Genomic DNA, 16,962 nt, shown 5'->3' with positions numbered 1-16,962 from the left:
GGCACATATACACCATGGAATATTATGCAGCCATCAAAAACGATGAGTTTGTGTCCTTTGTAGGGACATGGATGAACCTGGAAACCATCATTCTCAGCAAACTGACAGAAGAGCAGGAGATCAAACACTGCATGTTCTCACTCATAGGTGGGGGTTGAACAATGAGAACACATGGACACAGGGAGGGGAGCACTACACACTGGGGTCTGTTGGGGGAAAATAGGAGAGGGACGGTGGGGGGTGGGGAGTTGGGGAGAGATAGCAAGGGGAGAGATGCCAGATGTACGTGATGGGGAGGAAGGCAGCAAATCACACTGCCACGTGTGTACCTATGCAAAAATCTTGCATGTTCTTCACATGTACCCCAAAACCTAAAATGCAATAAAATAAATTAAAAAAAATTAAAAACATATTGACACACACACAAAAAAAGGAAGTGTACCCTGATTAATCAGGTAGGGATTGCTAGTCAAAAAGGAAAAGAGTTCAGTGGTCAAGAGGTCAGCAAGCGTCCTCTACAGCTACAAATATAAAACTAGCTTATGTAGCCCTTATAATGTTATAAAATGCAAATATATTGATGAATTAAATATAAATTTCAGTTAAAGAAGCAGTAACATTCACATTACAAAATGGTTATTTAAGATGAATAACATTGTTTTGCCAAAGCCAAATCACTACTTGAAATAAGAATATGATGCTGACTGCTATATCAATGCTCTTCTGAGTTCTGGAAACATTCTATAATACATTTATCAACTGGTCTTCATTTGGCACCAAGACATCTTTCTATGCTAAGTTTATCTCTGTTCTTTTCTCCTTAGCTCTTGACAATTATACTTGTACTTCTTGATATGAATATGACTGTAGACACAAAAGCAGATATGACATTGGAAAGTGTGGTAGTTCTCAGTATGCGGTCATTAGCATGGCCCAGAACATTCTGAAATAGTAATGAATGTGAAAATTCTTTACAGTCTCCAAAGTATCCTACTATGTGAGAAAGTCTCTCATATGCTCATCCTCAAATGGTAGACATCAGTCCTGCTTCACAATAGTTCCATATCTTTTTTTCTTCTGTATACATGGGGGAATTACATGTTCTTCTCTCTTCAACATTAGGTGTGTTTTTGTGACTAGCTCAGACCAATGACTGTGTCACTTTTTCATGGAAACATTTTTGATTTAATTCATGAGTTTCAACTTCTCCTTCACACTGTCCTGAGGGCCAATTATATTCCAGGTGGTGCTTCTGCTATCAAGTGAATGAAGATGACATGGAACAGAGCCCTTGCCAACATGTGACGACATGCAGTATGAGTGAATAAATCTTTCTTATTTTAAACCACTAAGGACTTTTAAAGCTATTTGTTATGCAGCATGGCCCAGTCTGTCCTGACTGACACACTTAGTAAGGTATGGATTACAATTGCTGTTACCTCCTTTTTATACAATGAAGACTTCTTCATAAGCACAGAGTTTGAGAACCTTGCTCAAAGTCAGACAACTATTCAGATACAGGACTCCAAATCCCAGTCCAAGTCATTCCAAATCCCATGCTTCTCTTAGCAATTCCCAAAGCTGAGAAGACAGTTCCAGCAACCAGCAAGCAAGGCTGATGGAAAACATGGCATGTCTTAGGGGCTGGAGTACATGTTTTTTGAGTCACCGATGTAAGTGATCATTCTGAGTGCCAAGCACATTTGTACTTCAGAGCTTCCCAACTTTAACAGTGGGGCATTCTGAATCTTTGGATTTAAAAAGTCATAGTTCTCAAATTTCCCTCCACTGCCGGGGAGGTTGACATGATGATAGATGCATTTGGAGTTGTTGAGCTTCCGTTCCAAGAAGCACTCTGAGGCCATAAACCTGTTCACAAGAGTGATGTGTGTCCCTGGATCTGTGGGTGGTCATGTAGTTTTCGAGAGAAGGACTCTACTTTCTGTCTTGAGGGCTCCACCCACCCTCACTTGAGAAACAAACCTCTCATCTGGAGGCAGAAAATGTGGCTTATAGCACAGGTGGCTCAGGGAAAACACCAGGGCTGATTGCAACGCTCCCAGGCATTCCTCACAGGATGATATTAGGGAAGAGTAGGCGGAGGTGGCATATTTTAACCAACATTTTCTCCAAGGGAATTGGCATTTACTGAGACTTAAAGCTCAATTCTAGTCACACATTTTGGGAACCAAGTGCTTTTTGTGGGTTCCTGAGCATTTCCAACTTGAGGCTTCTTGCCAAGCCATCTGGGCTGAGACCAGGTATATTAGTCAGAGATCTTTAGAAAAATATCAGAAAAATATTCAGAACCAATATCCAGATCTATATCTATATATCTGGCTTCTGTTTTCTATATAAATGGAGGGGGGGGGAGAGAGAGAGAGAGAGAGAGAGAGAGATTGATTTACTTTTTTACTTTCAGAAATATCGCGAGGCTCACACCTCACATGATTAGGGTTGGCAAGACTCAAGTCATCTATCATCTGTTCATCTGTAGGGCAAGCTGGCAGCCTGAAGATTCAGTTAAGAGTTTTTGTTGCTATCTTGAGTCGGGAGGCTAGTGTATTAGTCCATTCTCCCACTACTATAAAGAACTTCCTAAGACTGGGTAATTTACAAAGTAAAGAGGTTTAATTGACTCACAGTTCAGCATGCCCAGGGAGGCCTCAGGAAACTTACAAATGTGATGGAAGGCAAAGGGAAAGCAAGGACCTTCTTCACATGGCAGCAGGAGAGATAAATGCAAGCAGGAGAAATGCCAGATGTTTATAAAACCACCAGATCTTGTGAGAACTCACTTACCATCACCAGAACAGCAAGGGGGAAACCACCTCCATGATCCAATTACCTCCCACCAGGTCTCTCCCTCAGCACCTGGATATTACAATTCAAGATGAGATTTGGGTGGGGACACAAAGCCTAACCGTATCAGCTAGAAACTAAGGTGGGATTTCTATGCTGCAGCATTCCTTCTATGGGGGACTCGCAGTATTTGCTCTTTAGGCCTTCAACAAATTTCATGAGGTATATCCACATTCTAAGGATTATCTGCTCTAGTTAAAGCCAACTGACGTAAATGTTGATCATTTCTTAGGAGTATCTTTACAGGACATCTAGACTAGCCTTTGACCATACAAAGACTAGGTCACCAAAGTCCAGCCAAATTGACATACAAAATTAACCATCATATCAGGATGAATCTTAAGAATGTGCATTGGGGAGAGTCCTATCTATGAACAATGAGGTCAGCTAAGGCCTTATGGACCACAAATATATACAAGAAATTCTATTCTCTTTAAAAATTTTTAAATTATTTTTATTTTTATTTTTATTTTAGTAGAGACAAGATATCGCTATGTTGCCCAGGCTGGTCTCAAAATCCTGAGCTCAAATGATCCTCCTACCTTGGCCTCCCAAATTGCTTGGATTACAGGTGTGAGCCACTATGCTTAGCTTTCCTTCCCTCCCGCCCCCAGAAACAGGGTCTTCATCTGTCAATCAGGCTGGAGTGTGGTAGTGCCATCACAGCTCACTGTGGCCTTAAACTCCTGTCTTAGCCTCCTCAGCAGCTAGGACTGCAGGTGTGTGCCAGCACTCCTGGCTAATTTATTTTGTTTTATTTTTATAGAGATGGGATCTCACTATATTGTCCAGGCTGATCATGCACTCTTGGCCTCAAGTGAAGATTTCCACTTCTGATGTCTCCAAGCTCCTAGCTCCAATGCCAGCCTGGGGCTCTTCTGATGAGTGATAACATTTGATAAAAGTAATATTAAAGATAGCAGATAGCATGTATTAAGGCTTATGCTTTACATACATGCCTCCATCTAACAGAACAGTCTTGTGAAGTGGGAACTATTACTGTTCCATTTCACAGCTATGAAAACTGAGACCTAGAGACATGCAGTTAGAGGAGTAAGGACTGGAACCTAGATTCCTCTCACCAACTATTCTTTCTCTCATAAACTTCCTCTATAGTTCACTGAGGAGGGAGCTGCCATTTCCTTTTCTTCATCATGGAGCCAGAAGCACCAATTATCTGGGACTGTGTATGCCCAATATATTCTTTCTATCTAGGGTACAATTGGCCCCAGGACCCTATGCAACCAGGATTATTTTAGTCCTTCGCTGGGAAGAAAACACCTATCTGTTCGCATCTGCCAGAGGTTTTCTTTTTCTCATTTATGCAGTGTCTTACTTATTCAAAACGTTTGCTCAATATCCACTCCATTCCAAGTGTTAGGATATAATCATGAATAACAATGTTGACAATGGTGGTGATGATTCTGCTGCTGCCACTGGGAACGATGATGAGGGCAGCGGTGGTGGCCAGAGTGATGACGACAGTACAGCCTCCTGGATGGGGTCCGGTCAGCATAAGACCAACGCCTCCCTTGCACTAGGTGTTATGCTTCTACATGTACATCCTGTGCTCATGGTCAGGGGAGCTGATTTCCTGTCCCTTGTTGATTTCGTGGCCCTGGTAACCTGTGAGAATATACAGCTGTGAACAGGTGCCATCACCCTCACCACACCCTGGGAACTTCCATGTCTGTGTACCGCAGTGCACTGGAGGCCCTATACCATGGCAGGGTAGAAATCAGGGATTTGGTCTCACACTTTAAGGTCTTATCTGCTTGTTATAGGGGCATGAGTGACAATGAGTGGTGACTACATATATTCATCTCATAAGAGTAGGCTCTCACCCAGTCTCATCTCTGCTAGAGCCCCCTTAAAAGGGAAGCAGAAGTGGGGGCCACTTCCTCTGTCTATGCCACCTTATCAGCCTGTGCCAGACCAAAGGCTGGGGACTACAGTGAGTCTTCACTTATCATTCATAGGTTCTTGGAAACGGCAACTTTAAGCAAAACCACATAAAATAAAACAAATTTTATTATACGTAGCTGGAATAATCAAGAGTGAAGTTCCTATGGCGTATTTCTAGCCACAGAAATATCACCAGAGTTCTAGAAAAAGACCAAAACATTCCAGCAGTATACATTGAAATACAGGTGAGGTACACATACACTTAAGAAAGGTTAATAAAAACGCATGAGATCATAATTTACCCGCTTATTCTTGTTTCAGTTCAGGGTAGAGGGTGGCTGGAGCCTAGCCCAGCAGCGCAGGGTGCTAGGCAGGAAGCCACCCTGGACAGGATGCCATCTCATCCCAGGGTGACTCCTACACGCATCCACGCTCGCTCACACCAGGATCACGCAGATGCACCAGTTCATGGAACATGCGCAGCTTTGGGGTGTAGGAGGAAACCTGAGTACGCAGAAAAATCCCGAGCAGACATGGGAAGAACGTGCAGACTCCACACAGACAGGGGCCCTGGCCGGGAATCCGTTTTTTTTTTTTTTTTTTCCTCATCAACGTTATAACAAAATGACATTGAATGGACCATTATGCCAGGGCTGTTGAGCGGCGAACATGTGGAGCTCCTTAATGAAGGGCTGGCTACATCTCAGAAAAGTCAAATCAAGGAGAAGTAAGAGTTGTGTAGGATCCCTTGCCTAGTCATTCCTTTGTTCTAGGAAGGCCTCTGATGACTCAGATATTAGCAGGAAGTATTAGATTATATATATATATATATATATATATATATATATATATATAGTATAATGTGTATATAATATATAACACATATGTAAGAATATACTTATATATATTTTATATATATAATATATTAGCAGGGATTATTAGACTCGGATAAAATCAGGGATGCCTCCTGCTTTTCCTTCCACCCCACAAAACTGTGGATGATCTTTCTCCACCTGATTCTCTCTCTTTTTCATACCTTTTCACTCCATACAAGGCATTTTCATGCTCTTCAAAATGGTGACTACAACAGGTCCTCAAGAAGACTACATCTCAAAAAAATAATTATTATTTACTTATTATTATAAGTAAATGATACTCATTTGGATTACCTAAGGATATGCCAGGAAACCATGGTTCAAGAGTCAAATTCTGGACCCAGATTTATCTCTGAGTCATTTACCTTATCTGAGCCTCACTTTCAACATTTCCTAAATGGGAAAAGTATGGATATCTGCCCTGTGATTCCTACAAGCCAAGAGAAAGGGGCGCCACCCTCAGCTCTCTTCCTATGTCTCTAATAGAGCCTCCAGCTTCAGCCAGACCCTCCGTGAGAGCTCTCCTAGCTCAGCCATGGAAGGCTCTGGGATGGGCGGCTCCAGTCCCATGAGTGAGGGTGAAGGTGGAGGCTCCATTCCGCTTCCGTCTCCCCATTCAAGAGACACACACCAAAGTTCCTACTAGGTCACCTCCCAAGCCAGCAAAGCCCATTGCAGTGAGCATCTGGCTTCTTTGGAGACAGCTCAGTGACTCCCATACAGAGGAGGGACTATTTCCCCTTTTGTATGGCTTTGTGGCTGTCCACTGGGAAATGATTCCCACCTCCAGTCTCCACTGTTATCATGCTAAGAAGCATTTCTGCTTTTCTTCCCCTTCCCGAGGCTGGAGTCTACGACCCCTCCTGACAGGGAAAGACACCCGTTCACCCTGCCATGTATGTTTTCCTACTTTATTCTCCCTTCTATCCCGTGAGACCATTTTGTGCATTTGAGGAATCCAGGACTCAGAGACGTGAAGTAACGTTTCCAAGATCCCAACCAGTAAGCTGGGAGCAATATTTCAAACCAAGTAAGTGAAGGCTGCCTAAGGCAGGGCAATAGCAACTGTTTCAATAGATAAACCTCCGAATCTCAGTGGTTGAACAAAGAGAAGTGTCCAGTATTTCCGATTTGGAGCTTTTCCCATGGTCCGGGGACTCAGGCATCTTCTGTCTTGTGGCTCAGCCCTTGGCAATGCTTCATTCCTGATGTCACTCTAGGGTCATTTCCAGTCCAGCCAGCCTGAAGTGGGAAGAGCATACAGGATCACACAGGGGAGGAGTTTTGGGGGGAGTTATATGCACCCCTAGCCCTTTTCCTCCAAGGCCAGACCCCTCTTCCTGATTGGCCTTGGAATCTTTCAGTAGGCTCCAGGAAGCATCTACAGACGAGCTGGAGCTGACAGCTAAGATGAAACTTTACTGTCATCTTGATTTGAGTGGTCTCAGTCAACACACATTCCTGGTCACTTTGTTTTACTGCAGGGAGGGGGAGCAGCAGAGGGGTGGGTGGCGGACACCATAACTGTGTCAAAAAACATTATGAAAGACTTTGAAACAGGCAGGAAAAAAGTTGCTGGGTGCCCTGTTTAGGTCATCTTTCTGGATTATCTCCATATTTCCTAGTCTTTGAGCTATTTTATAACTCTCAAAATTGTAGGAAATTAATAATAATGCAAACAATTCTTGTTTATGGGAATGCAAAGACATTTTGTTTGGCCAGAGTGCCATTGATTGATGCCCTGTGGATAGATTATTTTTGTATCTATTTGTAAATTCATTTCGGTTTTCTCATTTGCCTACGTGTGTGTGTGTTCTTTGATTTCTCCTTCGAAGAGATTGTAACATCTTACTAGTTGCCTCATTAATTATGAGTTAAGTAAAAACTTTGACACCTGTTCATTTTATATTTGTATACGAGTCATGATTTTACTCTTTATGTACATCTTAAAAATCCTTTAACAACTAACAATTCCCAGAGGGAGGAGGAATACCTGTAAAACATACTTCCCTGCTCCTCAGTAGCCTCACACCCATTCTGGAAGACAGGCAGGGCAAGGATTGCTAATTCCATTTTGCAGTTAGGGAATCTGAGACCCAGAGAGGGGACTGCCAGATACCAAAGGCCACACAGTTAGAAATGGTGGAACTGAGAATTCAAACCCAGGTGCGTTTGATTCTAAAACCTGTTTTCTTGACCATGGTGCCTTGTTTCCCAATCAATTCTTCCTTGAGGCAAATGGTGTATTCACAGGGCAGATATCTATACTTTTCCCATTTAGGAAATGATGAAAGTGAGGCTCAGACAAGTTAAATGACTGAGAGATAAATCTGGGTCCAGAATTTGGCTCCTGAACCACTGTTTTCTGGCATATCCTTAGGTAATCCAAGTAAGTATCATTTACTTATTATTATTGTTATTACTTTGATATGGAGTCTCCTTCTGCCACACAGGCTGGAGTGCAGTGGCACAATCTCCGTCTTCTGGGTTCAAGTGATTCTCCTGCTTCAGCCTCCTGAGTAGCTGGGGTTACAGGCGCCTACCACCATGCCTGGCTAATTTTTGTATTTTTAGTAGAGATGGGGTTTCACCATGTTGGTCAGGCTGGTCTCACACTCCTGACGTCAAGTGACCCGCCTGCCTTGGCCTCCTAAAGTGCTGGGATTACAGGCATGAGCCACTGCTCCTGGCCTCAAGTGAGTATAATTTTTCTAGCTAGTATGTTTCTTGAACATCTGTTCTAGCTTTTGTTTTGGCGTGTGTGTGTGTGTAGATTGCTGGGCAGTTTTGGTTCCTAAAATGCTCTCTGAGCCTTTATTCATAGACACATAAGTGAGGTGGAACCCAGGCCAAAGTGGGCAGTGTCTGCCTTGTTTGTTTCAGGCTGGGCCCTGCAGATGAACAGGAGCTGCAGAGCTGGCACATCTGCTCCTCTGTGGTCATGGGAAGGTCATGGCCCATAGAGGTTTCCTGCTTACAGTGCCCTGCCGAGGACTTGCTAAGGCAGAGCAGGGTCAGGGCAGGTGGTGGAGGTGTCTGGAACTGTAGAAGACTCACGGGCTAAATCCTGCCTTGGCCACTTAGGAAATGTATGATGGACCATGTCACTGCACCTTTCTGGGTCTCTGTTTCTTCATCTGTAAGGGAGAGGTCATCACCCTAGCCTCACAGGCGGCCACAGTCCAGCCTGCCTCCCACTCCACCAGGCCCCGGGCCTGTGGGCTGCTTCTGCCCACAACAGGTGTGTTTGCCAGTCACACTCGCCATATGGGCCTCAGTTTCCTGAGCGGTCAGCAGCAGTTGGTGTGGAAAATGGGCAGAGGTCTTGGAACCATCTCACTATCTGTGCCTCTTTCCTCTCTGATAAGAAACCTCACTCACTTCTGCAAGATGGCTGCAACTTGTCACAGCTGGCAGGCACATCAAGTGACATTGATATCTGTTCATAGAGTGATTCAGGCTTAGACAGAGGAACAGAGAATGGCAATGCGAGCCCCAAATACCAGGCCTAAAACCCAGGCCCTCTTACTCCCAAGTTGGGGCTCCCCAGCATGGGCCGGGACCCTTCCCTGATAAGGCCGATCTGGTTGTGGCTCAACCATCTTATTTATTTTTATGTCCCAGAGAAAATCTAACCCTAGAAAAGTCCAGGACCTGCCTCTCTAAGCTGGCTATTCCGGGTGGTTGCATCACCCCTAGACCCTTGTTTTGGACTCCTGCAGGCCCAGGTCCTGCGGGAATCCTCTGTAAACTTTACCTCTCGTCAATGGTCTCCGTTCAGGAAAATTGGCTCCTTTGACACCGTTTTAGACAAACCATAATGTGTGTGGAGCTGAAAGAGGTTCTATTTACAAGTCTGCAGGAAATAGCCCTGGGCAGAGGATGGTAATTGTAGGGTGAAGGTTCACCAGGGGATCCAAGGGGAGAGAGGACCGCTCCAGGGCAACAGCAGCCCAGCCGGAGGAGGCCTAGGAAGCCCCTTCCCCAGGGCCGGGTGCAGGTGCAGTGAGCTCCAGTTAGGGGGTAGGCATTGTGGAGTCAAGGGCAGTAGGAGCAGGGGCTGTAATGGGCAAGAGAGAGTTTGGGGTCTGCCCTGCCTGCAGGACCTGCAGAAACAAGATCAGGAAAAGGTGAGGAGGACTTTCTTGCTGTCTCCTTCACACTCTCTCCCCGAATGCTCTTCCCCAATATTTAAATGGTTCACACTCTCTCTTCATTTGATCTACTTCTAAAGTGACTTGGTCAAATCCCCTGGCCCCTTAAGATTAGAGCCGGGCTTTGAACTTAGGTTCAAATATGATCTTTCTGATCATCATTCTCAGCCCCGGCCTCCAAACTGCCCCGCCACCCATGGCCACTATTCCCCTAATCAGCCTTATTCTTCTTCACAGTATCCATCAGCTTTGAGCATATTGATTCATTTACTGGTGTACTGTCTGTCTTTTCCTTCTACGATATAAGATCCATGAGGCTCTGGGACTTTGGTTTGTACATCATCATAACTCTAGTGCCTAGAACAATGCCTTTATAAATGGTGCTCACTCAAGAGATAAGAAATGAATGAAACAAAGAACCAATGAATGAATGAATGAGTGAATTACTTAGCCTCAATATCAAGGGCCCTTTAGGTTCTCTCCCACAAGGTGTACCATCTCCCAGGGTAGAGGTAAGTCCCTCATGCAGTAGACCTTAATCTCCAGGTGTGAACTGCAGATTCTATTCATTCAGAGATCCCACTGGTGGAAGCCAGACAGCTGTCTGCAGGGTGGTCAGGGCAAAAGGTCTGAGGCCCAGGGACTGGGTGATGTGTCAGAGGTCACCCAAGATCAAGGTGTGACTGAGGTAAGGTTCACAGCAGCCCTTTTGCTCTTGGTCCCCTGAGCCAAGCCCCAGCATGGATTCTCACTTAGCAGATAAGAAAACAGAGCAGGGAGCACACAGCCCACTGGGGTCCTTGCTTCGGAGTCCTGGTGGGAGGTGGCCTTGGGCTGTGGGATATAGATGTGTGAAGAAGGGCCCTTGGTGTCTCCTTCCAGCATGGGAAGAGCTGGAGAGGCCTGGGGAGGTAACATCATCACACTGATTCCTTCCCAGTCACATCCTCATCAGGACATCACTCTGACTGGGCTGGTCTTTGCTCCACTTACAGCTGTGTGACCAGTGCAGGTCACTTAGCCCCTGGGACCTTCTGACTAATGGTGGTCATGACTCACATTAGCTAGAACCAAAGGGCTCCTGGGTGGGTTTGAACCCTCAGCAGCCAGTCCCCAGGAAAGACCAAGGAACAGGCTCTGCTCACCCATGGGGGAGGCCAGGCCCGTGAGAGGTAGAGGCCGGTTACCTCGGTCTGGCCTCAGCACTTTTAGCATCTCCCCTCCTTCCCTCCCTCCCACAAGCCACTAGCCCACTCCTTGCCCAAATAACAGTCACCAAAATAGCTCTGGCAGTTGACTGAGGGGTACTGGGAGGGTCCCCTCCCTCCTGCCAGTCAGGCAGCCGTGAGCAGAGGCCCTGGAGCTGGGTGAGACCCAGGCGGAGGCTGTTAATTGTACCTTTGGCCCGAATTAAATAAAAAAAAGCACTCCTTGGGGCTGATGGCAGTGCTGGCTCTGAGGAGCCAGGTTCCTGTGCTTGGGAGAATCGCCTTGAGGTCTGGACTCCCCCAGAAGGCAGCCGCCAAGTGGGCAGAGTGATCAGAGAAAGTGTCACAGTGGTCCTACAGACAGGGAGCCTGAGGGTCAGAGCGTGTGCTCACCATCACCTCCTCAGGGAGACGGTCATCGACCACTCTGGCTAAAACAGTGCCCAGCAACTGGCCCATCACCTGCTGCTTCTTTTTCCTCCATAGCACAGGTCACTGCTCGACATGACATTGCCTCTCTGTTTGTGCATTTATTTCTTGTCTCTCCTACCAGGCCGGGAGCTGGCCTATTTGATCCCAGCTTTGTCCTCAGCGCCTAGACTAATGCCTGGAGCTCAGGAGATTCAACATAATTCAGCGAGGAAGAAAACCACAGTGCCCAGCAGATCTGGCCAGTCCTGAAGCTAGGTTCAAATATGACCTTTCTGATCACCATTCTCAGCCCCCCTCCACCACCCTCCCCTCTCCGCTATTCCCCTAACCCGCCTTATTCTTCTTCATGGCACCCATCACCTTTGAACACTTTGATTAATTTGTTGTGGCACTGTCTATGTCTTCCTTCTACAATATAAAGAAAGTATGTCTCCTTGGCTTCTGCCATGCGATGGAAAGCCAGAAGCAGAGGGAGAAACAAGAAACAATGTCCATGACAGCGCCAGACTCCCCAAATCAGCCCCCAAACACCAGGAAGAACAGCCCTTCCCATATGCCCCTCTATCTCCTGACGTCAGAGACCACCGTGTGTCCTCATGACAGCCTGGGGCAGCAGGGATGGTCCCCATTTAATAACAATGAACAAAACACTTTCTAACGGCTTTATTTACGTAACTAACAGGTAATTCTGGCTACTATTGCCGTCTTACTGATGATGAAACTGACACTCTGAGAAATAAAGTGACTTGGTCAAATCCCCTGGCCCCCAAAGATGAGAGCTGGGATTTGAAGCTAGATGGCCTGGTCCCAGAGGCCCTGCTTAAATTAAAGTCTGCATGAACAACCTGCTGTCTAACGAGAACCCTGAAGTTCAGATGTGTTGACCCTCCCTTAGCCAGACGGGACTTTCCTCATCGCACCTCTGTTAGCATTACCAGCAGCAGTGCCTGCACATCTCTGGAAGGATTGCTACATGTGTACATGACACCTGGCACCTGTTTTGCTTTACCTGTGATTGTACTGTGATTATCCCATCTCATCCCTGTTTTTCAGGGCTAGCAACAGTGGCACAGAGAGGATACGCAACTCACCTAACGTCACTTGGAGTAGAATCTCCTGATTTCCTTCGCTTTCACAGTGCACGTCTCTTGGCCTCCCTCTCTCCAGCTCCCTGCCTCTCCCCAGCTGTGACACAGGCCCAGCCTGCTGGAGCCCTGGGCCCTGCCTGGGCTGGCAGGCTTCAGCCAGGAGCCCTCCCACCGGGCACTGGGCGGCCGTTAAATGCCTTCTTGACTTTTTGTGAGCTTTGTCACTCCGCCACATGCCAAGTTGCCTTTAAGGTGGTGCCATTAAGGCGAATCATCGAGATTAATAAATAAGTGTATCAGGAGTTGGGCAGTGGAGAGTTTTCTTTAAGAGCCCAGGCTGCAGACACAGGACACCATGGCTATGAGAACTTCGACCTCAGCTTACGGCCTCTATGACCCACCCTGGCCTGCTGGGCTTTTCCAAGAGTCAAGTGACCTGGGTTCTAGAATCCCTTCCACTGCCTTTGATCCTCGGCTTCCCCATCTTGCCAAGGGAACATGCATCTGTACTTCTGTGTTCTTTCACATGGGTCTGGCTAGGGTCACAAGTGATGGGGCACAAGGTTTTAAGGCTGTGTCTGCTGGGGAACCACCTTGGCAGGAGACGCTACTTTCACCTGGGGTTTCAGACACGCTTACTTGGGGAGTCCACAGTCTCCGCAGGGTCCTCATTCACTTCACTCCCATTCCGAGTCAGCAGAACAGTTTCCCTTTGATGAGTTTCACACACAGAGTCTCCCCAAGATTTTGTTTGAAGACAGAATCTCAGTAAGTAAAAAACAAACTTTTGGGGGAAAAACTGCTATAATGTTTATATTTTATTTTTAAATAGATCAACATAGCAGCATGGTACCAGGATAGGGATTGGCAAACCTCTTCTGTAAAAGGTCAGACGGTGGATATTTTAGGCTTTGCGTGCTAGACGGTCTCTGGTAACTACACAACCTGCTGTTGTGGCACAAAGGGAACCTTAGACGATCTACGAGTGAGTGGCCATGTTTCAACCAAACACTTTTTATAGACACTTAAATTTCATGTAGTTTTCATGTGCCGGAAGTATTACTCTTCTTTTAATTTTTTTCCCGGTCATTTAAAAATGTGGAACTCATTCTCAGCCCACTGGCTATAAATAGACAGCAGGCAGGACTGGCTGTGGGCCCCAGTTTTCTGATCCCTGTCATAGCTGGAAAACCTGGATTTGAGTCCCTCTTGATGGTCAGTTCACTGAGTGACATTGAGCTTAGCTGCTTTATCCTCTCTGGGACTCAGTTTCCCTGTCTGGAAAAAAAAGGGCTGAGGCCAAATGATCTCTGAAATCTGATTGCACTGTGACACCTAATGGTGGAAATTTCAGAATTTTGCAAAGTGATTGCAAGGAGACACTTTTGCCAGGAATGAGGGAGGAAGCCCTCTGTTGCCCTAAAATCCCCTACCTGGGAAGAGAAAGGGGTGCTTTCTTGGCAATGCCTGGTGTTACTGTCCCCTCTGAGAGGTTAAGTAGATCTTGGGGTCTTCAAGAGGCTTGATGACCCACAGACAAAAGGGCTTTGGCTGAAACATTGGAAGCGGTCTCTCTCCCACCCCTTCCCAACTCCCGGCTGAGGCCCCTCACCATTCATGCCAGCCCCCTCCTGCTGCCTTGCTTAACAAAGACAAAGACAGCAGTTCACACTGTAATGCTGAAAATTGCTTGTTTCAGAACATCCCAGTAAACAAGCCCGTCTTTGTTTTAATCCCAGCCTAGCTTACTGTAGTTAATTATAGGAATTTGTGGCTATTTATGTGAACCGAAGACAGGCGAAAACATTCATTTGTAGGCCGTGTAAGTGCTGGGTGGGAATGGGCTCCCAGGACCGAGAGGACCTAGGTAGCATTTGTCCTGGGAGCCGTAGTGAGAAGCCCAGGTGTGTAATTACTCCCTGTGCTCCCCAAAAGAGAGAAGGCTGCCATAGAAAGTGACACCTAATGACTGTTTTCAGCCCAGCATGGGTAACGGGAAAAGCCCCATGTTTAAGGCAGTTGCCTGAGTCTCGGGTCTTGCACCTGCCAGGTGAGCTGGGTTATTTATTTCTAGGCCTGTCCGCTGCCTGCCCCATGTTTCTGTCCCCAGTGGATCTGGGGAGAAGGGAGCAGGTCCAAAGGTTCTCAGGGGCTTGCAGAGAGGGAAGGGGGGGCCGCAATGGCTGGAGGGCATGGGCACCGCCTTTTCTCCCTCTTCTCCAGCCCGGGAGGAGCCACGGTTAGCGAGGAATGTTAACAAAGAGGAGACAGCACTGGCTAAACAGAGGCCCCACGACAATTCCCGGCCCAAACAAAGCTACCCCGGCCCCCACCCGCACGAGAAAACAAGCCAGGCCTTTGTGCACACTCAATAATTATCGCTTGCAATTACCCGAGTCAGGGCGGCCCGGCTGGGCTGGGGCGGCAGGCTCGGAGGGAGACGCTGCTGAAAACGCCGCATCTTTCGGGGGCACAGTACCTGCTGCTCGGGCCAATTCTCCAGGGTGTTGCCAGCCTGCTGGCCACTGGCCAAACGAACCCCAAAAGGCTGGGTGTCCTCCACTGGACTTCTCGTGACCTGGACTTCTATTCTGAGCTAGGCTGTTGGGAGCCCCATGGGGCTAGGCCTACATCTCAGTCCCAACCCTCCAGCGTCATGCACTAGTAATCCCACAGCCATGGTGCAGCTCTCTGCACAGAACTCTCATGCCCTAGCTGACCATCTCTGAGCCTTCACGTGTCCCTCTCTCTGTGTCCTGGCCCCTAATCCTCTGCCCACTTCTTTTCCCTTCTCTCACCTCCTCCAAATCCCCCCACATTTGCATCTGCGATGCCAAAGAAGTCTCTTAGTCCTGCTTAGCTTGTGCTAATGCTCAATATCCATTCTCGGCCCTCCTCCCTTGCTGATGCTTCCTTTTTTATGATCCTTTCTTCACGCCTGTCCAGCCCCATCATCCAAGCCCCAGATCCAGACCCTACCTCCTCCAGGAAGCCTTCCGGGACTGCTCTATTCAATGCTTATCTCTCTGTGCCTGACCTTTCACAAGTGAATGATTCACGATCTTGTGAGAATGTGTGTACGTACCTATGTGTACATGAGTGTGGCTCTGCCAACTTAGCTATGAGCTGAATTATAACAGTCATTATAGGAATAGTCATTGAACTCATCATTTACTGAGTGCCTATTGAGTACCAGGGACAGCATTAGATGTTTTCTAGGTATTTATCATTTAAATCATATGATAATCTTAAGAGGTAGGTGCTATTGATATCCCCATTTTATGCTTGAGGAACTTCTGCGCAGAGAAGTTAAGTTACTTGTCCCAGGTCACAGAGCAGCAAGTGGAAGACCTGGAGCCAGTGGGGAACTGGAGGTGGCACTGGATGGCTTGTGAGAGTTGATCCATCTGTCATTCCCATCTTTCCCGAACTCTGAATGCAATCACATTGGTGCCTTGAAACAGGTCACAGTGGTGATATTTGCACCACGGGAATCAGCCAATGCCTCAGTAAGAGCTTCCTCCCCTCTTTCTGGAAAGGTGATTGTTAAACATTGACCAGCACACTAGGGGATGGGCCTGCACTGCCCAGTTACAAGCTAGTGTTCCCTACATTAGAATTTAGGGAGTCTGGGCCTCTTTCCCACTGCCCTCTACCCGCACAGAGGTGTGCTGGGTACCTAGGGGGTGAGCTGGTTCTTCTGCCCACTCCAAAGAACAGGGATTTCTTTCTGGGCTATTAGGTGAGAGGGAGTTTGGTCAGAGATCTTTAGCTTGGATGGGGATAAAGCCTCACTCTCGCCGGCCCGAGTTTCCTTTGGTGTAAGGCTGTCCCCGTTATTCTTTTGTGAGCCCAGAGCCCTGGACAGCCACGTCCCCATGAGGATAAGCATCTCCCAGGCCTGACCTCGGCCAAGGCCCCTCACCTCTGCCCTGCTGCCAGACAGAGCTGAGAACTGCAGACAGAGATCAATTAGAGACTAGCTTCATCTTTGTTTCAAAAAAGACAAGACAAGAAAAGCTGTGGATAATGTTAGAAGGAGTAAAAATTAGCCTTTTTCCAAGAGCCCCAGCAGGGTCGGGCCTGGAACGCCTGTCTCGTGAAGTTATTTTGGTTTCTCTGCCTGGTGGCTTGGAGCAATTTGCTGGGCACCCATCAGCCAGAGAGGCCAAGAGGCTCCTGCCATTGGGAGCTGCCTTTTTACACCGGCGTAATGATGGTTTCTGGGCAAGAGAGATCAATAGGGGATAAAAATATGTTTCCGTTACATCTGGACGCCTGCTCTGGGCCTCTCGCTGACTCAGAGACGCCCTGCAAGGAGCTGGAGTAGAAACCACTCAATACAACAGGTTCAGTAAAGCACTGCATAGAGAGGCTGCCTCTGCCACCTCCTCAGGGCCCCAGAGCCCCCAGATCCGAATGGGGAGACCACTGAGGA

The sequence above is a fragment of the Cebus imitator genome, unplaced genomic scaffold (assembly GCF_001604975.1).
Source record: "Cebus imitator isolate Cc_AM_T3 unplaced genomic scaffold, Cebus_imitator-1.0 Scaffold63, whole genome shotgun sequence".
NCBI classification, from domain to species: domain Eukaryota; kingdom Metazoa; phylum Chordata; class Mammalia; order Primates; family Cebidae; genus Cebus; species Cebus imitator.
Note: the sequence above shows the minus strand (reverse complement) of the source record.